We start from the raw sequence: 20303 nt of genomic DNA, 5'->3' as shown, positions 1-20303 counted from the left end.
TGCTTCACTCTGTCATCACTCCACATAAGCAACGTGTTTGGATTCAGTTATTCATCCAAAGTGCTGTCAGAAGCACGGCAGAGACTTGCCTTACTCACCAAGGTCTCCATCAGGGCAGGGTATGTTTCATCCCTGCCTTTATTTCAGAACCAGTTCTGAATGGGGACGAGTGTCTGTACTTTTTTATGAGCAGACATAGGCACACTTTCATTCATTTAAATGCACCAGCAATGAATCTAGCTTCCAGTGAGTGGTCTTTTTCACAGCGTAAGCATCTTGGGCCCACATGTAACTTAGCTCCTCGTTTCAGGGTGGCGAATGGAAAGAAGAACTGAAGATGTGCTAAAAGCAAGAGTCTGTCTACGAGAACGCAGAAAACAGCACGATCTGGGCTGTGCCTTCTGCTGCAACGTAGCAGACTGTGGACACTGATCCAGGACCTTGAGCAATAGAGTCCTGTGGTTTGGTTTCCCTTCTGGCACATTAATTGCATTAGGATCTAGGTTTATTCATGGCACTTTCCATTTATGATTTAGGGAATTTGAAGAATACTTCTTGAGGCTGAGCCTGCAGTTATAATCTTGGCATATCCATACCATAAAATTCCCGTGGATAAAAGCAGAAACATCTGGATTCATGAGTGGATGTTGGCTAGATCCACCAGGAAAAAAAGCCTTCAAGGGATCCTAGAGTGTTCCAGCCAGGATAAATAATACAACAAAATAAGAGTGCTATTAAGAATAGTTGTAATGCAAAAGCTGAATTATAAGATGAGGGTTAAGTCCTTTTCACAATCTGCTTTTCCAGCTAAGAGTCCTTCAATTCACACTTAGTGCACATGTGGCTCGTGGAACAAAGAAAAAGCTGAAGAAGGATGAAAGCAACACAGATTATTCAGCATTGCTGGTTTAGCTCCAGGCCCATCATTTAAATGAGTAGATGATCAGTTTCCAGTTTGTTTTAAATTCTTTGGCAAGAAATTTTATTCTCTATCCCAAAGTTGGATGTGCTTAAAGCTGGTTGGTTTTTTTTTTTTTCTTTTTAAGCAGCTTTGCCAGTTTGTTATATTCCTTAAGGTGAGACTATGAAAAGGTTCTTGCAGGGGTCACCCGAATTGTGGGACTGGAGGCACAGGCTGACTGTGTTCCAAGGGGTCCACGCTGTGTATCTCAGCCTGGGGGGACCTCAGGGTTGGAGAACTTCTGCTCCTTTCCCTCCTCCCCCTTTGGAGGCTGGGGCCCTGCCTTGCCTAGCCAGACATCAAACCCAAGCTGGGCAGCACCAGAAGTTGAGGGAAGTGGTTGTAGCAGCAGTGTGCCACAGACCTGCCGCCTCTTTTGTTGCACCACTTGTGGGTGGAAACCTTACCAGTGAGTCCTTCTCCTGTCTTTCTTCTTGTTCTCATCTTCTCTGTGCCAGCATCCAACTGGCTGAATGTCTTCTGAGGAGCTGTTCTGTTGGTGCCACTCTTGTCGGTGTTTTTTCATGGAGGGGCTTTCAGTTGTTCCCTGAAGAGATGCCTCCTGTTGCGGTGTAATCAATGCACTCTGAAGACTGCCACGGGGGTCTGGGTGGTGCACACACATTTGGGGCTGGGCAGTACTCAAAGCATGACTGCAAATAGCAGTGATGTGCAAATGACTGTATTTACACTGCCTTATGTTTCATAGGAGGAATAATCTTAATTGCACTGTAAGGAGTGGGAGTTTGGCCTTAAACAGCCTCGACACATTTAGTAAAGCCATTAAAAGTATGCCCCAGTATTTCTTAGGACATTATTCTCAGCAGATATTTGCTATTCTTATCTAATTTATTGTCAACATCTGTTGCTGCTGCTGCATATGGGCTGGCACCAGCCATCAGGGCATTGCATTTTGCTAACGTGACGAAGCATCATGACTGCCAAAGCAAAAGGAGGGGATGAATCTTCTTGTAGATGTTGGAAAATATTTGGTTCAGATCAGCTGCTATCGCTGCTGCTGACCATGTTTATTGTGGTATTCCTCCACCCAAATTGAAGTGGGCAAAGAGATCTGCTGAAACTGTGGGGCTCTTGGTTAGGAGCAAACAGCCTGAGAAGCTGAGAGATGAAGCAGAGCTAAATTTAGGATCTCAGATAGGAAAACGTCTCTATCTTCAACACTCCGTGTTTTTTTCTTCTGCTCTGCACAAAGCACACCTTGGTTTGTGTGGCTGTTTGTGGATTGCGCAGACTCAAAGAAGGCTTTGGTTTGTGGAAAAAGAGGCTTTGATGTCTTTGGTAAACAAATAGCGGTGTTAATAGATCTTCAGTTCTTGCTAGCAAGCTGCAAACAGCGATGTTTGAAGAAAAATAAACATCCTGAGGTTGATGGAAGGGTAGGAAGGGCATAAAGTACTGCTGTCAGATCCTTGGTGTGAGCCCATCAGGAATGTCAGAAATGAAAATGCCATGAAAAAGCTGTCATAATTTTCTCTTTCCTTCTGTATCAGGAGGAAAATAAACTGGTGCATGGTTTACTAGCCACACTGGTGGGAATAAATGGATTTAGCCATGGAGTTTTATATCGTTACCACTCAAATCACAAGAAGACTGCAACAACACTAAGAACTGCCTACAGGTCTTGCCCTCCCAGCACTGGGGTTTGAGGAGACAACTCACCCTTCCTCCAGCCCCCTTCTGACCCAGCTCAGAGCTTCATTTGCCAGGACCCCAGGGCCTTGTCCCCAAATCCTGGTCTGTGCTCTCCCAGTGCTCCCATGAGGAGGTGCAGCCATGTGTCTGCTCACGGTAAGGATGGGAATTTCACAGCCTGTGGCTACCTGAACTTTTGCTCTCTGAAACTCGCCGTGCTTGTCTCATTGCATCACGTAAAACGTAGCTTAGGAAACGCAAAAGCTTGGGAAATGAAACAAAGCACAGAGCTAAACAGCGATCTCAGTCGTGCCAGCGTAGCCTTGGGGATGTTAATTTACACTTACACTGTTGTGATAATCCAGATTTGGTTCAGAATGAGAAAGTTTGGGTTTTCTCTGTAGAGGGAAATCAAAACTCAGCAGATCATTATAATAATAAATACACAAATATTTACTATAAATCAGAGCAATCAAGAGCCTCCAGCAGCCTCTCACTTCAGTTTCATGTAATTCTATGCATTTATCACTTTAAAAAGACTTCAGAGGAGCTAGGAAATAAGTAATTCAGATATAGCCAATTTTTTAAAGTCTCTCTAATATCACTGATATCTTCCCTTTGATAAAGCTTTTTCCTGCTTGCCAAAGCTTCATTCCAAATAGGACTGGCAACATTCCATCCAACACATCAGAAGAAATAAAAAAAGAGGAAAAAAAACTAAAAAACAGGGCAAAAAGCAAAAAATTCAGAAATAAAATGCTTATAATCCCAAAGGTAATAAATATTCCTCTGGTAACTTCATACAAGTTCTTCACTATTGTTGTGAGCCTCTGTCTGCTGGATTCACAGCAAGGGAGGCAGGGATGTTCCCTAATAACCAGAAACTCCTTAGAGACCTTGGCCACGGCATGTGAGAGCTGCTTACCTGGCCACATAAAGCACAGTTCTGTTTGTCTTCAGATGCTCCCGAAGTTACTGAAGTTATTACAGCATATTCAGTAAGGCCCCTTCACCCCCAGAAATATACTTAAGTATATATATGTGTGTATGTATGTATATATATATATACACACACACACACATACATACACACACAAATCATAACTGTTGCACTTCACTTTTAGCTTATCGCATGATTCCTGAACTACTCCTCCTCCTTCCCATGAGGTCAGACCACTCTGTCTGTCAGGACAGAGGCAGGAAGGCCTTTCATTTCCCAGGGATTAGGGCTGGGTGCCTCCCATGCTCATCAGACAGAATCCCTAGCTATACTTGTACTGTATACCTTATCATATGCCATCCTCAAGGCACGTCACTGATAGCCACCAAACTCATTTTGGACCCGCAGCCCCTTTGGAGCTCTGCCATCAGTCATCAGCTACCACCACATGCCCTGGGGCACGTCTTTGCTTCTCCCACAGGATCTGCAATGGAACTTGGATGGTTGGTCATGCTTTGGGAGTACAGTGGTGGCCCCTCTGGACAGTGGGGAAGGCAGAGTGACAGTTTTAGCAAGTGGTGATTTTACCATTGACCTTACCCCTCTAACTCACCCTGTTGGGTGGGATTTGGCACCGAGCTGATTTATGGCATAGTGCAGTGGGCTGTGTGGTGTGCATTCCTTCCAACAGCGTGGAGCCTTTCTATCAAATAGTCTTCCACTTCTTGTTTAATTGAAACACAATTTGCAAGGCTTTCGATTCTGTTAAATATGCACAAGCTTCTACTAAATTAATGTTAATCTCTGTTCAGTGTGCGAGTCGCTGAAGTGACATGTGGAAAATTACATGTAATTGACTCAGGAATGCGACTTGGAGGATGACTTCATGTTCCTGAATGAACATATCGGCATGCCAGATGCGCTAGTGCCTGACCCCTTCAGAGGCTCCCAGAGATCAGATGTAGCTTTAAAATGTAATTTCATGCATGCAGAAAGAAGAAAGAGAGCCTAATGGCTTTGTTATTTAGCCCTCCGTTTAATCTGGGTAGGGCAGTGTGAATGCCTTAATAACACAAAGCATGGCTCTGATCCCTGTGCTGGCAGAGTGCTTCCAATAGACATCCTGATCCTTTCTCATGGTCAGAAGGGTCAGCTATCCATATTTGCTTGCTAATAACTAGAAGTTGTACTTCTTTCCCCACCGAGGGATGAGTGTCACAGTGAGGCTGACACGAATTCAGCCCTCGCTTTGAGCCATTCACTTCTTCGTGAATTATTTCATCTGAGGGAAAAAGCAACAAATGTAAGTATAGGAAAAGAAGTTGTATTTGTAAATTAAAAAATAAGGTGGCATTCAAGCCTTCCTCTTCTCAGATGCCTTTTCTTCCTAGCCTGACAGCTCGCTCCCTGCTGAAGGGCATACTGAGTGCGAGCCAGGTCTGTCTTTAATAACTGTGTCCCCAAAACAAATTATATAACGGCGTTCCGAACACTTGCGCTCTTCCTCTCCTCCCAGTGCATTCCATGCACCTACACAGTCATGCTAATTAGCTCATGTAATAAACTTAAACGTGGCACCGATCTGTTTGCAGGGCGTTGCCAGACAAAGCCAGATTTGGAAAGCGGCCATTTGTGGATGTTTGGTTTGAAAAAAACCCCACGGATTTTACTGGATTGAGAACAGAGCAGAATCCATAACGGGAGCTGTAATTGAAGGAGACAAATGATTTTGCTTAAATAGCCCTTAATGACCTCCCGGGAGGAGCTGTGCAGCACTGAAGCCATGGCTGCGGTGCTCCCAGAAATGCCAGTTCCCTGCATGCACATCTCATCCGAGTGCTGCTAACAAACATGGGAGCTTCCAGCTATATCCCTGATCAACACTAGATGTTGCTATGCTGCTATTCATATCAGCTATACGTTAGCCAGGCTTTTAAGTGCTATTCACTGCCATTTCCTCTTTCCTGTTTCTGCTATTCACGCTGTTCTGGATGTTGACCTGCTACTTTAATTTGCCTTTTATTTTTTTTTTAAACATGTTCCATTTCTGCATTATCAAGTCTAAAACCTGCTTGAAAGTACACGTGAAAACTTTATGAGCAACAAACAGACTCTTGTAAGTGATAAAGCGAAGCAGATCCTATATTTATGTCAAATATTTACTTAAACTCTGCTTCTGGATTTTTTGCACTCTGAGGGGAATGACATCGTCAGCAGGACAGTTCTGGGAATGCAATGACAGCTGCAAGGCCATGGATGGAAGCTTGTTTATAAAGGGGAGGGGGGGGGGAATACTAAAAAACTGTTTAGCCCTGCTGGGTTTCAGCCTTTCTACTCCCACATGCTTGAGTGGGAGAAAGGACAAATCTTAGGACGTTGATTTCCCCATGGCAACAGAAAACGGAAATTACTTTAACCCCATCTAGTGACAGATGACTCATTGCTCAGCCTGCTGCTATTTTCCAATCTCTAAAACAATACAGCTGCGAAGAAAAGGCCAGCCTATATTATCTCATAGGCTGAGCGCCGGGGCGCGTGGGAGAGGGCAATTCTAGGCTGCCTTTTTGTCACAGAGAGGAAGAGACGGAGTCTTTTGGTGACAATGCACAGCACAACCACAGTCCTATGTGCTCCTGTCCCCATGGCATCAGTGGGTGTCCCATGGTGTCCAGCTCTTCAATGAAGTGACTAAATAACCCTCCTTCAGTGGTGTGCCCTAGACTCTGCGTGTGATGGAGGAATTATTCATCCACAAATGCAGCCTTCTGAGGGCACAGCGGGTATGAGCATGTGAAAAAGATACCTGACGGGGGAAACAAGTTCCTGTATTGCTCAGGAGGGCATAACGAGATCCCACAGGTAGAGGTAGAAAGAGAGAGGCAGATTTGAAAGCTAAATTAGGCTAGCAGAAGGGGTAATTGGGTAGACTGTTTTCTGAGGAAGGATGGTAGAACCATTGTCACTGCATCCTTAAAACCAGGCAAGGTGACATGCCTTGAAAGGAGCTAAAATGCAGCTGCTGGTTAAAGGGGCAAGCTGTGCCCAGGTCAGCATTCACAGCTGCCTTTGTCCTGTTGCATGGCATCAGAGCTGCTCCAAACACACAGTGCACCAATTGGTTTTGTAAGGCATTTCCAGCCGTGGGCTCCTCCTGCTCAGCACATCAGGACAAGGCAGAGAAAGACAGTCCTGGAACTGGTTGAGGCCTATGTGTTCCAGGGCTCTGCCTCTTTCCAGAAGCCAACTGATGCAGGAGAGAGTTTTGCTGCATGGGTCGGCCTTCCCCACGCCTTGTTAGGAAATCAGTGAGGCTCAGAAATGAGGCCAGTAAGGCTTACTGAGGCTCAGATGCATTTTGCACGTTAAATACTCTACCACTGATTCTGTTGAACAGAGAAGATACTAACCATAGAAATCATAAGTGGTTTGGATTGGAAGGAACCTTGAAGCCCACCCATTCCACTGCCACAGGCAGAGACACCTCTGTATAATCAATGAAAATTATATAAAGGAATATTATATAACCAAATAATATTAAGATGTTATAATAATGAAATAAGCAAGAGAGTTAGGCACAGCAAGACAAAGAGAATAAATAGGAAGCTCACCCATGTCATGGGCTCACTCAGGAAACTCCAGTGGAGGGGATCTTCTGAAGAGAGAGAGATCCTTCCCTACTGGCAGTCAGCTCTTAAATGGGTCTAGGAGAGGTGCAGCCAGGCTCCACCCCTTCCTGCAGTACAGGTGAATTGCTTTCACCTGTGCTCCCAGGGCTGACTCAGTGCTCACCTCAGGTGATCAATCAGAGGTTCAGGCTGTGACTCAGCTGTTCCCATACACACCTCCAACTCAGTCATCCAACCTTAGTGCTGCCACTGAGCTGAATTACTGGTCTGTTGGCACCACTTCCTTCACCTAAAGTTTGGGCAGAGAGCACAGTGCTGGGAAATCCAGAACTCCAATGAAGCTATGTGACAGCCTGGCATCATCACAGGATACGTGACATGGTTTCCTCCTAGAAAAGCTTTGGAGGACTACTGGTGCAATAGCTGATATTTTACTCAGTCGTCTTATTTGTGTGCTGGTGTGACCAGCAATGACAGCAAGCTTCCTAACAGCACCAAATCAGGCCCATACATTTCAATTTGAACAGTAAAATTAACAAAACAAAAACAAAGACAGGAAGATCTCCATTACCAGGCCAGTCTGGAAACCAGACATCAGGCTGCATTAATGGCATGGCATGAAGATTACCTTTATACAGACAAGATCCTGTATCAGCAGGAAGGATTTTTTTCCTTCTTATTCTTCCCTTGCAGACCAGTGATCAAAGCAGTTTACACTTGAGAAAGTAAGTGCCACTGCTGCCATTTAAACTGCAGTCAGCCTGGTCAACCCTGAGAAAGCCATGAGGATTTGTCTTCCTGAGTTATATTTGCTGTATTCAGGGCTTGTGAGTGCAGAGCTCCCAAGACAGGAGGGCAGGGCAGGTAATTTCTGCTTCCCCAGCCACTCACCCAGCCTGGCTGCCAGGAGCACTGTGGAACCCTGTTATCTGGTGCATCTGCCCACATGGTGTGCTGCATTCAGCTCTTTACAGCCATCCCCCCGTGTCTACCAGCTCACAAGCACTGCGGTGGCTTATGTAAACCACAGAGAAGTGCTGTGCATGTCTGTTGGTAATTCTTAGCTCACACCACCAGGCTCTTGCCTTAGCAGCACCTGCAGTTTGACAGTTCTGCAGCATGTATTGCACTGAAGCTTCATCCTTGAGCAAAAGCACCAGGCAGGCAGAGGTCTGGGTCCCAGCTCTGTCTCCTTTTAGCAGAATGACCATATTTGACAAAATATTCTCATCTCCATTAACCCATGAGGGCTTGGCTAAGCCTGGTTCACTGTCAGGTTTGCTCTCCTCAAGCAAACCTTACTCTTCCCAGCAAACCCTTGTGACTGCAGGATCCAAAGAGACCACCCCTTTCCTATCCTCATTGGGCAGAAACCTTCCTCCGTGTCCGATGCTCCCAAGCACTCTGGAGTTTTCCCACTGCACTGTGCTCATTTCCAAGCTCCGCCTGGAAATGCCCTTTTTTAATCTCAACCCTATTTTCCCCTGCACCAGAGCAACAGAAGCCAGCACAACCCGGCAGCTTTGCTGGCACAGCTCCGGGAAAGCTGTGAATTCATCTTTCCGGGGAACTACAGCTCCCAGAAGACAGCTCGTCTGCTGACACTGAGCTTCCTCAGCGCGAGGGAGCCCTTATGGGAAGGATTTCAGGAGGAAGGACTCCGCTACATGGCCCTGAGCAATCTCTGCGCTATTTCGCGTGACTGAGCACAGTGCTCAGTCCTTAACGAGCATTACTGCCCCTAATTAAAAGCAGTTCTTTTCCAGGCTCTTGCTGAGTGCTGCCCGGTGAAGCCGCGGATAGCGGCACCGCCCCAGCATCGCCCTGTGCGCGGTGCCCTGATCTCCTGGAGTCATCTCTGGCTGTTGAGATTGGAAGGCAGGGGCGTTCCCTTGATGGCATCTTTGCAAAGCCCTGTTTCCAAAAGCCTCCTGCAAATCAGCCATCAGAATACATCCTGGCCGGGATCCCAGGTCCCAGCCTGGCACATGCAGAGCATAAAGTGTGGGATTGGCTTCCAGCAAACCAAAGGAATTGAGTAGTGAGCAGCGTTGTCTCTCCAATCCTTTAAGAATGCAGTGGGATTTGGGTTCCAAGAGTGAAAAATCAATCTGGTGTTTCAAGACTGCCACGTTTTCCCTGTCTGAGGCTGATTCTTGTGCTTGAATTCTAGAGAAGCAAATTTTGGTTGCTGAATTTGCCCCTCAAACCACACAGACCTTTGATACCTCTTCCCTGAAAAGCTGCAATTAGCTAGCTGCTGTATCTGGCCATGCCCTTCCACTTCCTCCCAGCTTGTTCTTCAAAAGCCTGCTGGAATCAGGTTTGCACCAGAAGTGATAGAAAAGAGAGAGAGGAGATAATAAAAGTAAGAAAAAAGCAAAGCCACCCCATCAAAATATTTTTGGAAATTTGAAATAACAACACACTGTTTTTATTTTTGTTTTTGTTTCCCAGCTATTTGCAAGGAAGTTCTTTCGCTCTGCCTTTAAAACAAAACCCAGCAGATGAACTTGTATGGGGGGGGCGGAAAGGAGAGGCCACAAACTGCCCTCGCTTTGGTGTTTGGGTTCAGCACTGGGTGACGTGTGGAGCAGGAAGCACTGCTGTGAGCCACAGCAAGCGATGCTGGGCAGCTGGGAGCTGTGCCTCCCATGCCTGCTTCCCCCACTGAAGGCCAGCAGACCCAGGAGCAGCCACGGCCACTGGGAGACACCACGGATTTGGGAAGAAGTGTCTTTTTGACCAACGCAAAAAGTACAAGTAAGTCCTTTGCATAGCAATCTGCCTGGAAAGACACAGGTATGAATGGCATGACTCAAAGCAAATAGCTGCCTTTGCTGTCCCAGCTCCAAAACCTTGCTCAGCTGGAAGGTGCAGCCCTGTGTCACGAGTTGCCTCCGACCCAAAAGCACAGCAGCGTGCCTTGCTCATTGATGTGTGCAGGGGGCTGTGCCCTGCACAGCTGGGCTGCTGGGCAACACAGTGTGGCTCAGGTGTGTGTTCCTTCCGTGCACAGAAGGCAAAACAGAGGGATCTGGCACCCCACATCTGCTTTTGTTTGGAGGTTTAATGACTGATACCCATAAGGCTGTATGCAACTGGCTGTTCTGTTTGCATTCTTCATATATATACGTATTTAATAATTTTTAAAAAGCTGTGATGGGACACTGCTTGCCAGCTGAGGCAGCACAAAATTCTGGTGAAGTGCAAAAGTGCTGACTGCTTTTCCTTCAACATTTTCCTCCATTAACAGAGGTCCTGCTGGATTAGCCGGGTAAATAGGCGTTGCTCCACCCTTTGGTAAATACCTGGCAGCTCAGCATTGCACTCCTGGGCTTCAGATAAACACCTATGTGCAGGTATTTCCTTGAAAAAGACAACTCTGTCGTGCTGTCATGTCTTGTGGGTTCCCTTGCTGAGCACGCTGCAGTCTTCCCAGCATTCTGGGTGGAACTGCAGGGAGGTGGAAATGCCCTCCTGCTGTCTGTGCTGCTGACACCGTGGTGAGTATGAACAGAACAACTGCATGCACTCTGCTGGGTGTGTGTGTGGCCTTTGTGCTCCTCCAGTTGTTTTCTTTTTCTCCTTTTCTTCCTTCTTTTCACTTTTCATTCTGTGAAAAAGCCTCTTTTACTCAAACTATACAAAATGGCTGGGGCTCTCCAAAAAGAGGAAAAAGAGGAATAGGGAGTGATGCAACTGTTTTTAGTGAAGTGCTTGAGCAAACTGGAAGCAGTGTGCTGGCAAACTGGGGCTGATGTCTGCTTTATCTTGCATTTAAAACTTTGGAATGGCAACACACTGCACTTGGCCTTTTTGCTTGTGTGCTTGCCAAAGGGTAAAATAAATTCTTTGAGCCTAGCTTGATGCTTCCTCACAGATTTTCAGTACAGCTGAAAGAAAACAACATCTGTGCAGTTTGTTCCTGTTGGAGGTGGCATCCACCCCAGCCTGGGTTTTCCTCCCCCCTTGCTCTTTGGAGCAGTGGTTGCTTTGCAGCATGGGAGCAGCCTGCTGCTGCTGCTGGAGGATTTCTGCTCAGCTCAGAGCCTGTGCCACTGTGCCTCAGGACTGCTCTGCTAAAGGTGATGGAGCTGCATGGTGGCTCTCGGCGACACTTCTGTAAGCTTGGTGCTGCAGCAGGACCACAGTTGGAGCATCCCCGGAGCCCCTGCCCTTTCTCACATCCTAGTGAGGGTCTGGATCAGGCCAGCTGTGGGCTTTACGTATGGAACAGAGGACACGGGTTTCAGAATGTTCTAACTCAATGGGAGTGCACTCAGAGCAAAGTCTGAGCGCTGCCTGCTGCTCAGCACCAGGCCCATCTGCCATCACCACACACACCCACAGTGAGTCACCCTAAGCTGGGGCTGCTGGGGAGACACTACAACAAAACCTGAGCTGGAACGTCCCCAGGAATCCCGGTGCAAGCATGTAGATAGAAAGTGCAACAGGGCAGTGTTCCAACAAGAAAATTTGGATCTGGAAAGTTTTGAAACAGGGTGGGGATTATTAAAAAAAAAAAAAAAAAAAAAAAAAAAAAAAAAAAAGGAACAAAAGAAAAGCAGCTGCCTTGCTCGTGGCTGTGCCTGGGCAGCGCTGCGTGCGAATTCGGAGCATCTGAGATGGGAAGTGACATCTGCTTTGTCTGACCACCTCCCCACCAAGCGTGGTTGCCATTTTTTAGTATGAATGCTGGACTCCTGGTCATCCATTCTGCCCTGCTGTGTAAAGCAAGCTGCAGGGTTTGTAGTCTCTTTGAGCAAGTGTAGCTTTTGGGAGGAAAAACCCCAGTCTCTAAGGGAGGTATTGTCAGTGGGATGATTCCAGCTCACCTTTGGCAGCTGGATGGGTCTGGATCATCTGATGCACTCTGACACTCAGCCCTGTCCTGATAACAACCAGAGGGCTCAGGGGATGCCCACGTGCAAGCAGTGTTTTTTTGCATATGCTTCATTAAAGCAGAGGAAAAAGAAATGAATGGGGAACCGTGGGCAGGGCGTGCTCCAGAGAGAGCAGCGCATACACCGGGTCACTGTTACGCAAGGAAAGGGAGAGATAAGCCTGATAAAATCAACTGAAATGATGCAACGACTCGCACACTTCCTATCCTTTCTTTGAAACCTACTTTACAAACAAAAGTCTGGGGAAAAAGAAGCGGGAACTTAACTCAGAAACTCAGAAACTCGTTGGATTTACTAACCCAGGCAGGAATGATTCACGGTGCAGGCGTGTGAGCAGCACGACCTCTGAGCAGGGCAGGCACAGAAACTGTGCGAAAACTGGAAAAAACGCTTGCAGTGATTTTCTTTACAACACACCCGTCTGGACACAAAATGAGCAAAGCACTGCCCCTGGCAGAGGCATGGCCTCACCAGGCAGAGTGGGGCGGGTGGTGGATGTGCTGCTGTGGGCTGAGCCACAGGAACTGCCTTGGCCTTTTCAGAAAGAAAAACACAGCAGTGCTTACCCATGCCTGTCACAGGGCAGACTTGCTCCTTTCCGTGGCTTGCTGCTGCAAGTACACTTTATCCCAGACAAAGGCCTCTTCTCAGGAGTTCTGAATGGTTGTTCTGAACTATTGACAAGCTTGGAGTTATCAAAACAGGCTCTTCTTTCTTCTTCTGTAAGTATAATAAATAGAAATGTACTATGATAAAGACTCAATGGAATATAATATGTTGTTACATGAGGAAATGTGTATAATTTTGTTCCCAGACAACAGCAACAAAGGGATGCTGCAGGGAACTCCTCGCAGTGATGGGGTCTGAGCAGAGAGAGGAAATTAGGTCCTGTGTCTGGGAGAGGCAGAGGCTTTGTGAATGGGGAGCACGTCTGAAAGGTGCTGGTTTTGGCCTAATTGTGCTTGAATAATTGTACAGACTAACACTGCAGCTGAAGAGGGCACTAGGGGTCACCACTGCCTTATCTGTGTCATCTCAAATCAGGACTAAGATAAATGACGCAAAAGAAAGCAAATCCAGGCTATGCTTTTTTCCTCTTTCTTTCTCCCTTTCTTAGCTTTCTTAGCTTTCCTTCCCTTCCTTCCTTCCTTCCTTCCTTCCTTCCTTCCTTCCTTCCTTCCTTCCTTCCTTTTCCTTTTCCTTTTCCTTTTCCTTTTCCTTTTCCTTTTCCTTTTCCTTTTCCTTTTCCTTTTTCCCATGGGCTGGACAGCTTGCATTTTACTTCCTTTTTCTCTTTTTCTCTGCTCTGGGCTGCCTGCCTTCTGTCAGTCAGCAACTTGAAGGATGCACCCAGGAAGGATGCTCCAGGAGCAGAGGAGCTGCACGCAAACCCCTTCTGTGCAGCTCCCACTCACTCAGAGCAAGGGTTGGGCAGACGGCCTGTGCCAAGTGAGGCAGAGTCACATCGCGGCCTTGGCGTGTTTCTGCAAGAACTGATTGCTGCAATGAATGGCACCCTTGTTGTCAAGAGAGCTCCTCCTGACACATTTTGCTCTGCCCCATCAGTAATCCCATGTGTGGAGCTCTTTGTCCCCTGCTGTCCCACCACAGATAAGGATCCCCAGTTCTCACACAGCCGCCTCTCATGTCTGTGCCAGGAGGGGGATCTGTGCCTGGGCTGTGAGCAGAAATGCAAATCCTCTTTTCTGATGTCTGGAAGTAACCAGCGGTGTGGGCTGACTGTATTGTCTGAGTTTTGGAATCGTGCTTTTTAAGGCAGGATGCAAGGTGTGTGGGGAGAAAGGCTGATTTTACCGAAGCAAGGGATGTGTCTGGATGGTGCCCTGGGATCGGATGGGTGTGTATGGCACACAAGAGAACACAGGCACAGATATACGTTCTTGGGCCAGCACTGAGATGATGGAGAGCGTTATTTTGATGGCAGGTTCTGGAGAAACGTGGGCCGGCCCAGCGCTTATGGGCCCAAGTGATGGCACCAGCAAAGCCGGGTTAATGTCAGCACAGGTACACGTGTTCTGTGGTCGTGCCTTCATCCAAAGTGGGGGAGTTCTCTGGCTCCCTATTTTAGGGTTTTATGTAACGCCCAGCTTATATAAGCCTTTGTCTGTTAACAAAACAGGTGGAGCATATCTTGCGTAGATTTGTCGCTGAAGAAACACTCGTTACTTAACTCTTACTCAAGTGCTCATTATATACTCTAAGAATATTTGTTAGTTCCTTTCTAGCTGCCAATAATAACGTACCTCCTTGACAACCTGCTATGGATGAACGATAAAACATGTAATTCACCCATTTAATGAACTACATCTCAGAATACATTAGAAACAATGCTATTGATGTAGACAAGGGAAAACCAAGGCATCCCCAAACCATGGCCTCGGGCTGCATCTTGCTTGCCTTTGGGCAGGGGACAGTTTGGGGGTGCTGGTAGGGGAAGAAGGATGGTTTGGCCTCACAGGGAGTGGAGGGGCAGCCTGAGATCCTGGGCTGGAGAGGACTGTGAAAATTGTTTTTGAATGAACTGGCTGAGCTCGCTCAAACCTGCCATTCCTGCTACTGCTCAGCTTTAAATAGCAAGCCAGCGCACATCTCCACTTAGCACCATATGAGCCGGTTTGCATTCTCCTTCCCCCGGATGCTGTTGGCTCACTGATGCGCCTGGCATTGCTCGGAGCTCAGAGCAGCGCTGCACAGCACAGCAGCTCCAGGCCTGGCCCTGCGGCCACATGAGGGCATCCCGGTACCCGCACGGCCCTGCACAGCCCCAGAGCAAGTTGGAGAGTTTTTTCCGTTTTCATTCATTCTTCTCCCTTGAGAGGAAAAAAAATATACCCAAACAGCGAGAGCTTTGTTTTTGTTTCCATGGGAATTCTGTGAGAAGGGAAGGTGTGAAAGCAAACTGAAATATCCTGGCCAAGCACGATCGTTCTCAGCGCCTGGGCAGCCATGGAGTCATCTGACAGCAACCCAACCCGGGGGTCCGCTGTCCCCTGGCCGGGATGGGGCTGTGGGAGCTGCAGTGCCTCGGGGAGAGCCACAGTGCAGGACTTGGCCATGATGAGACATGACTACAGCTCCCAGGAGGCAGCATGGCACGGCAGCACGGTGCCTGACTTCCTCTCCTGCCTCTTCCTCCCAGGGGGTGGCAGCCGCTTCCCTGGGAGGATATGGGAGGAGGGAAACAGAGCGGAGGAGAACTGCTCTCCCCGCTGCAAGAACGCTGTCTGTGAGGCCTGCAGGAGCTGATGGCAGCTTTCTCCCACCACGTGCTGCTTGCCTGTCGCTGAGAGCAAGCAGCTGTTGGCACGGCTCTGGGTGCTCTGCTGGCCTCTGCTCCTCCCCTCTCTTCTGTGCTTGGCCACCACAGTGCCCATGGGTGAGACCAGAGCACAGGGCTTTGTGTAAAAGAAACGAATCAATAAAATCTCCATTTCTTTTCCTTCAGCTGGAGGGCTGTGTTTGCTATGCAGCAGCACAGGCTGCCAACAGTGCCCAAAAAGCTCTTCTGCAGATGTCTCTGTGTGCGTTATGCATCCCGACTCCTTCTTCGTTGTTTCCTTCTTTTCTTAAAGAGAAGGAAAAACGTGACAAAATAGCAGCTAAAAAAATATAGTAATATTAAAAATAACCATGACATTGTCCCTAGCATTCTAACCCTGGTTTTCCAGAGTCCAGCTACATGACTCCCTGTGTGACACCACGCCGTGTACTCACCTTGGATAAGCATCCTTATGACAGTGGGAAGTGCCCTTGGAGAGCTGCACAGACGGTTCTGGAGGCCAAAAGTCAGTAAGAGCAGAGAACAAAGGAACCCCCAGCTCCGCCTGCCCTGCAGTCACCCAGCAGCACTGTGTTTCTTCAGTGCTGGAGGTATTTGACAAGGTATGTGCAACTCATCTGCTTTGTGCATTGCCTCTGGGTCAGGGAAGGCGATGGGAATGGTGCTCGGGATGGGGGGAAACGTGGTACATAGATTCCATAGTGCTCATGAAGAGGTTTGTAAGTAAGCCTAAGGTAAATATGCATTAACTAAGTTACTGTTCATGAATTCATTAAGATCCCCCAGAACTCAGCTAGCCAGATGTGGGCATGCTGTGTGCTGTCCCACCAGGGGTGGGAGCGGGCATGGTCCAGGCAGCTGTGGGGTCAGCAAGGGAGCCTGAGGAGGTGGCAGAGATGGGGCATCCCCTCCAGGCAGTGCCCTGAGGAGTGCTCCCTCATCTGCCCTCCAACACTTCCCACCCCATGTTGCCATGAGCAGTGTGAGGTAGTGTGTTCAGGCTTTGCCTGTGCTTTAGAACAAGATGGGGATGTAAGTACCACAGGGTGACTTTCCATCGTTTCCATTTCTCCTGTTCTTTGCATCAGAGTTCCCTCTGCTCGTCTCCAATGCTTTCCTGATGCTGAGTGCTACAGATGCCCATGCTATCCCCTCGCCTGATGCCATCTACATTCACAGTTCCCCATGATGCTGAGTGGAGCAGTCTTGGAGTTCAGCACCAACAGAAGCAATGCTGTTGCAATGCTGCTGGGAACTCAGCTCAGATTGGCCAGTCTGATTTTAGGCGTGAAGGGCATCACCCAGCTGTTCTCAGTCAGCCACCAGTCAACCAAGACAGGGGAAACCCACTTCAAACAGGCTGAGCTGATAATGGGTCTTTTTAAAAAATGTAATAAATCCTTTAAGGAGGAAAACTGTCTTAACATCCATATTGAAACCTTAGCATAGGGACTAAAGTGGGAATGCTGAATTCCCTGGGACAAGTCACCACGATGGCCCTGTGTGGCTGCAGCGAGGGAGGCTGTGGCACTGCAGAGAGGTTTGGGAATGCTCGCAGCTCCCCAACGCGACTGCCAGAGCAGCTCAGCGTGTAGAGGGTTTTGCTTTTCTATTTGTCATTTCAGTGCTTTTCTATCTGTCCCTTCCCCCTGAATCTGCTTCTCTGCCTATTCAAAAGCGCTTTGAGAGTGTGTATGGGGAGCAGCATGAAAAATGCAGCATTTGCATACTGCTCAGATACAGACAGTATGTGACCATAATTATTAAGTTGTCTCACCCTAAAACACCGTTACCTGTGTATTTAACTCACTGTTAATTTGCTCTGGCTTTCTCGTTTGCTCCCCTAGCCAGAGGTACCTGCTGGGCGGCCAGCCGGCTTATTCCTACTGCAGCAACCGAGAGGGCACAAGAGGGGAAGGCGCGTCCTCCCGGCGGAGCTGGGCTCGGTCTTACCTTCAGAATGCAACAAATCTCTGCTTCAAAAAAGCAAACTTTCTCCCCCTGCTAAACGAGCGCTCATCACTTATTATTTTTCCCTCGACCGCGGAGCGCCCTGCCCCGCGATGAGCCACAACCTCCTCCTCCTCCCCCCGCCCCTCCTTCCCTCCCTGCGCTGTCCCACGCCCGCTGCTGTCGGGGAGGGGTTTCCCGCAGCCCGCCCCGCTCGTAGGCTGGCAGCGGCCGGTCCGAGGTTGGGGCCGGCGTTGGGGTGCAGCGGGGCGAGGTGCGGCCCGGCCCTGCCGCTCCGGGACGGGACAGCACAGCCCGGGACGGGACGAGCGCTCACGGCGTCATGGAGCGGCCGCTGCCCCGGGGGCAGGAGGTGGGTGCGGTGCGGTGCGGTGCGGTGCGGTGCGGTGCGGTGCGGAGCGGCGGGCGGCTCGCCCTGCCTTCCTTTTCCTGCCGGTGCAGGGAGGGGAAGGCTTGGGGGTTGCGCTTGGGGCGTTTATTTGCGGGCTCTCCCCGCGCTGTGCGGGGAGCAAACTTCACTCCCGGGAGGTGCCGTCCGCACCGCGGTGCGCGCTAGGGAAGCCTCGCTGCTGCTGCTGCTGCTGCTGCGCGCTCCGTAGCTCCGCGCCGGGCGGGGGTCGGGCGGTCGAGGCGGTGCCCCGCGGACACCCGGCACCCCGTGTGCTGCCCCGATGCGCCCGATGGCCGAGACCCGACGGCTTCCCCGCAACGGCCCCGCTCGGCACCCCGGGAGCCTTCTCCACTGCTTGCGCTTTGTCTTTATTTGGCGCGATGCTTCCTTGCTTTGAGAGGTTGCTGCTGGAGATCCGGAGCCCCGAAAGCCTGAGAGCTGCCCTGGGCGGTTGGTTACTTCAGCAGCGATCCCGCAGCGTGCCCGGGGCTGCGTGCCTTGCGTTAGTGGTCGCGTCCTGCCTTGAGGTGAACGTGCGGTGCCTCGAGCGTTGGGTGGATGTTTTGGGCAGACCGCGTTTCCCTACGGTCCTATCCCCGACAGCGGGTACAGCCGTGTTAATGTCACGTTCCTCGGAAGAGGGATGGCACCGCAGCGCTGCAACAAGCACTGTTTTGGTATGGCGTTATGTTTCCTAGCTGCTTCCTTTTGCTACTTGAAGGGTGGGAACGCCGTTTCAAGAGTCTTTAATTGCTCAAAAATTTGTCCGTGGCACTTGGCAGCATGAGCTCATGCTGATGGCTCACAGGTGTCAGGACTGCACCTCTGCTCCTGCACTTGGGATGCTTGTGGCAGCCTCGGCCCTGGCCCAGGTTTGGAAACTGCCAGGCTGCCCTTCCTTGTCTTTCAGCTCTGCTGTCTGTCAAGGTTTAACTTTTCTGCTTGGGTTTCTCGCTGAAACACCTGTCTGCACACTTGATTTTGTCTGGATACATGACATCTTCCTTTTTGAGGATTGCTGGAAATGGACATTCAGGCTGTGGTACTGCTATATAGGACCCAATTGAGTGATTTTGGAGGTTTCTGTGCTCAGAAGCTGTTGCTATGACTGGGGGAGGCAGTGTCCCATGAGCAGACCCAGAAGTTTCTTGGGATCAGAACTGCAGTTTCCTTCAGCTGCTGAAGATACAATTAGAGTTAGAAAGAAAAAAAGAAAGAAAGAAAACGAAAGCAGGAGGCCCGTGAGCCTCACTGGTGACTTCACTCTTTCAGGAAGCATCCTGAAATCACATGCCTCAACGAGAAAGTTGCACTTCTTTTCTTAATAGTGATTGTAAGGGCTTGTGTCAGCTTGACATTGTTATCCCCAGTAATTGGTGAAGTGCTCTTTAGACCACAGGTGTGGCTGCAGCAGCAGAAGGATCCCACGTTTTACAGCAGGGCTGTTCTGCGGCAGTGATTCGGGAAACATCTTCGTACATGAAGGAAGTGTGGCTGTGCCTGGCTTAGTTACGAGCTGAACTTGGCTTGGTACACGTATTCTCTCCCTGGATGTGGGTTTAAAGCAAGTTAGCAAATCTCCATGGAAGGAAGTATCAGGAGAACACGCCGCTGGCGCTGCCACCATTTTATTCCCGGAGAATGGCATCATAAAGCAGGTAACAGTCATGGGGGTTTCTACAGGCTTCTGGGTTTGTCCTCCATGAGGGAAACCCTCACTCAAGCCCTCGGTTTGAGTTTCTGTGGGTATTGGTTCAATGGAGTGCCTGATGCAGGAGCACTGGGAGCAGAACACGGCCTCACGTCTTGTTCCAGCTGTGCATGGGATGGCTTGTGTTGTGTCCTGTGCTCTTGGGGCTGTCTGATGGAAGTCACATTTCCATCCTTTTTCCCTCCCCCAAACCCTGCCCGCCCTTCTTTTGTTGTTTCAGTCTGTGGTCAGGTTTTCTCATATGTATCTGTATGTGATTATTTTAACACGTATTTCATCGGGTAGCCTAAAGAGCAGAGGGAGTTGGGGGAAAAAAGAGCTGAGGGGAGGAGGACGAGGAGGAGGAGGATAGCTCTGTTCCTGGTGTTTCTCTCCCAAACAAGCACCGTGCTGCTCTCCCACCCACATGGCACGGGGAGCCCAGAGCAGTGGGAGGCAGCTGGTGCCTGGGGGTAGCGGACACGTGTCCCTTCCCTGCTCTCATGCCTGGGGGAGCAAGAAGAAGGCAGACTCGTGGATTTACAGGTGGGGTTGGTGCCCGATGCTCCCACAGCGAGAGTGAGGACTCAAAATACAGGTTTGTAATGCCAAGATAAGATGGCTATGCCTGGGGAAGTGGTGGAGTCACCGTCCCTGGTGGCTCTGAGAGATATAGTCAGTGGGCGTGGGGTTGGGCTTGAGGAACTTAGAGGTCTTTTCCAATCTTAGTGATCCTATGAAGAAATGATCCAGAGACCAAAGGAGCTGGCTGTGTAAGGAGAAAAGGTGCAGTAAGGAGGCAATGCAGTGCTGGGGCAGGAGTTTAGCAGTAGAGGAAGTGCAGGGCTAGCAGTGTCCCCAGC

General features: G+C 49.2%; 1 protein-coding gene across 3 annotated transcripts in view; it reads left to right on the top strand.

The window, feature by feature from the left end:
- Positions 1-9752: 9752 nt before the first annotated feature.
- PLD1 (phospholipase D1) overlaps positions 9753-20303 on the top strand; it is a 47428-nt gene continuing 36877 nt past the window's right edge. The window contains exons 1-3 of one of the 3 annotated variants that reach the window (XM_090147718.1): positions 9753-9943; positions 10437-10686; positions 15777-15990. The gene's annotated coding sequence lies outside the window, so the exon portion shown is untranslated. Of the gene's footprint in view, positions 9944-10436; positions 10687-15776; positions 15991-17500; positions 17712-18134; positions 19409-20303 lie in introns of those variants that run through there. The other 2 variants (XM_090147716.1, XM_090147717.1) reach the window with 2 other exon arrangements.

This window comes from Phasianus colchicus, chromosome 10, assembly GCF_987193195.1.
Source record: "Phasianus colchicus chromosome 10, bPhaCol1.hap1.1, whole genome shotgun sequence".
Lineage (NCBI taxonomy): Eukaryota > Metazoa > Chordata > Aves > Galliformes > Phasianidae > Phasianus > Phasianus colchicus.
The sequence above is the reverse complement of the archived record's forward strand: the minus strand, read 5'-3'. Positions and strand labels throughout refer to the sequence as shown.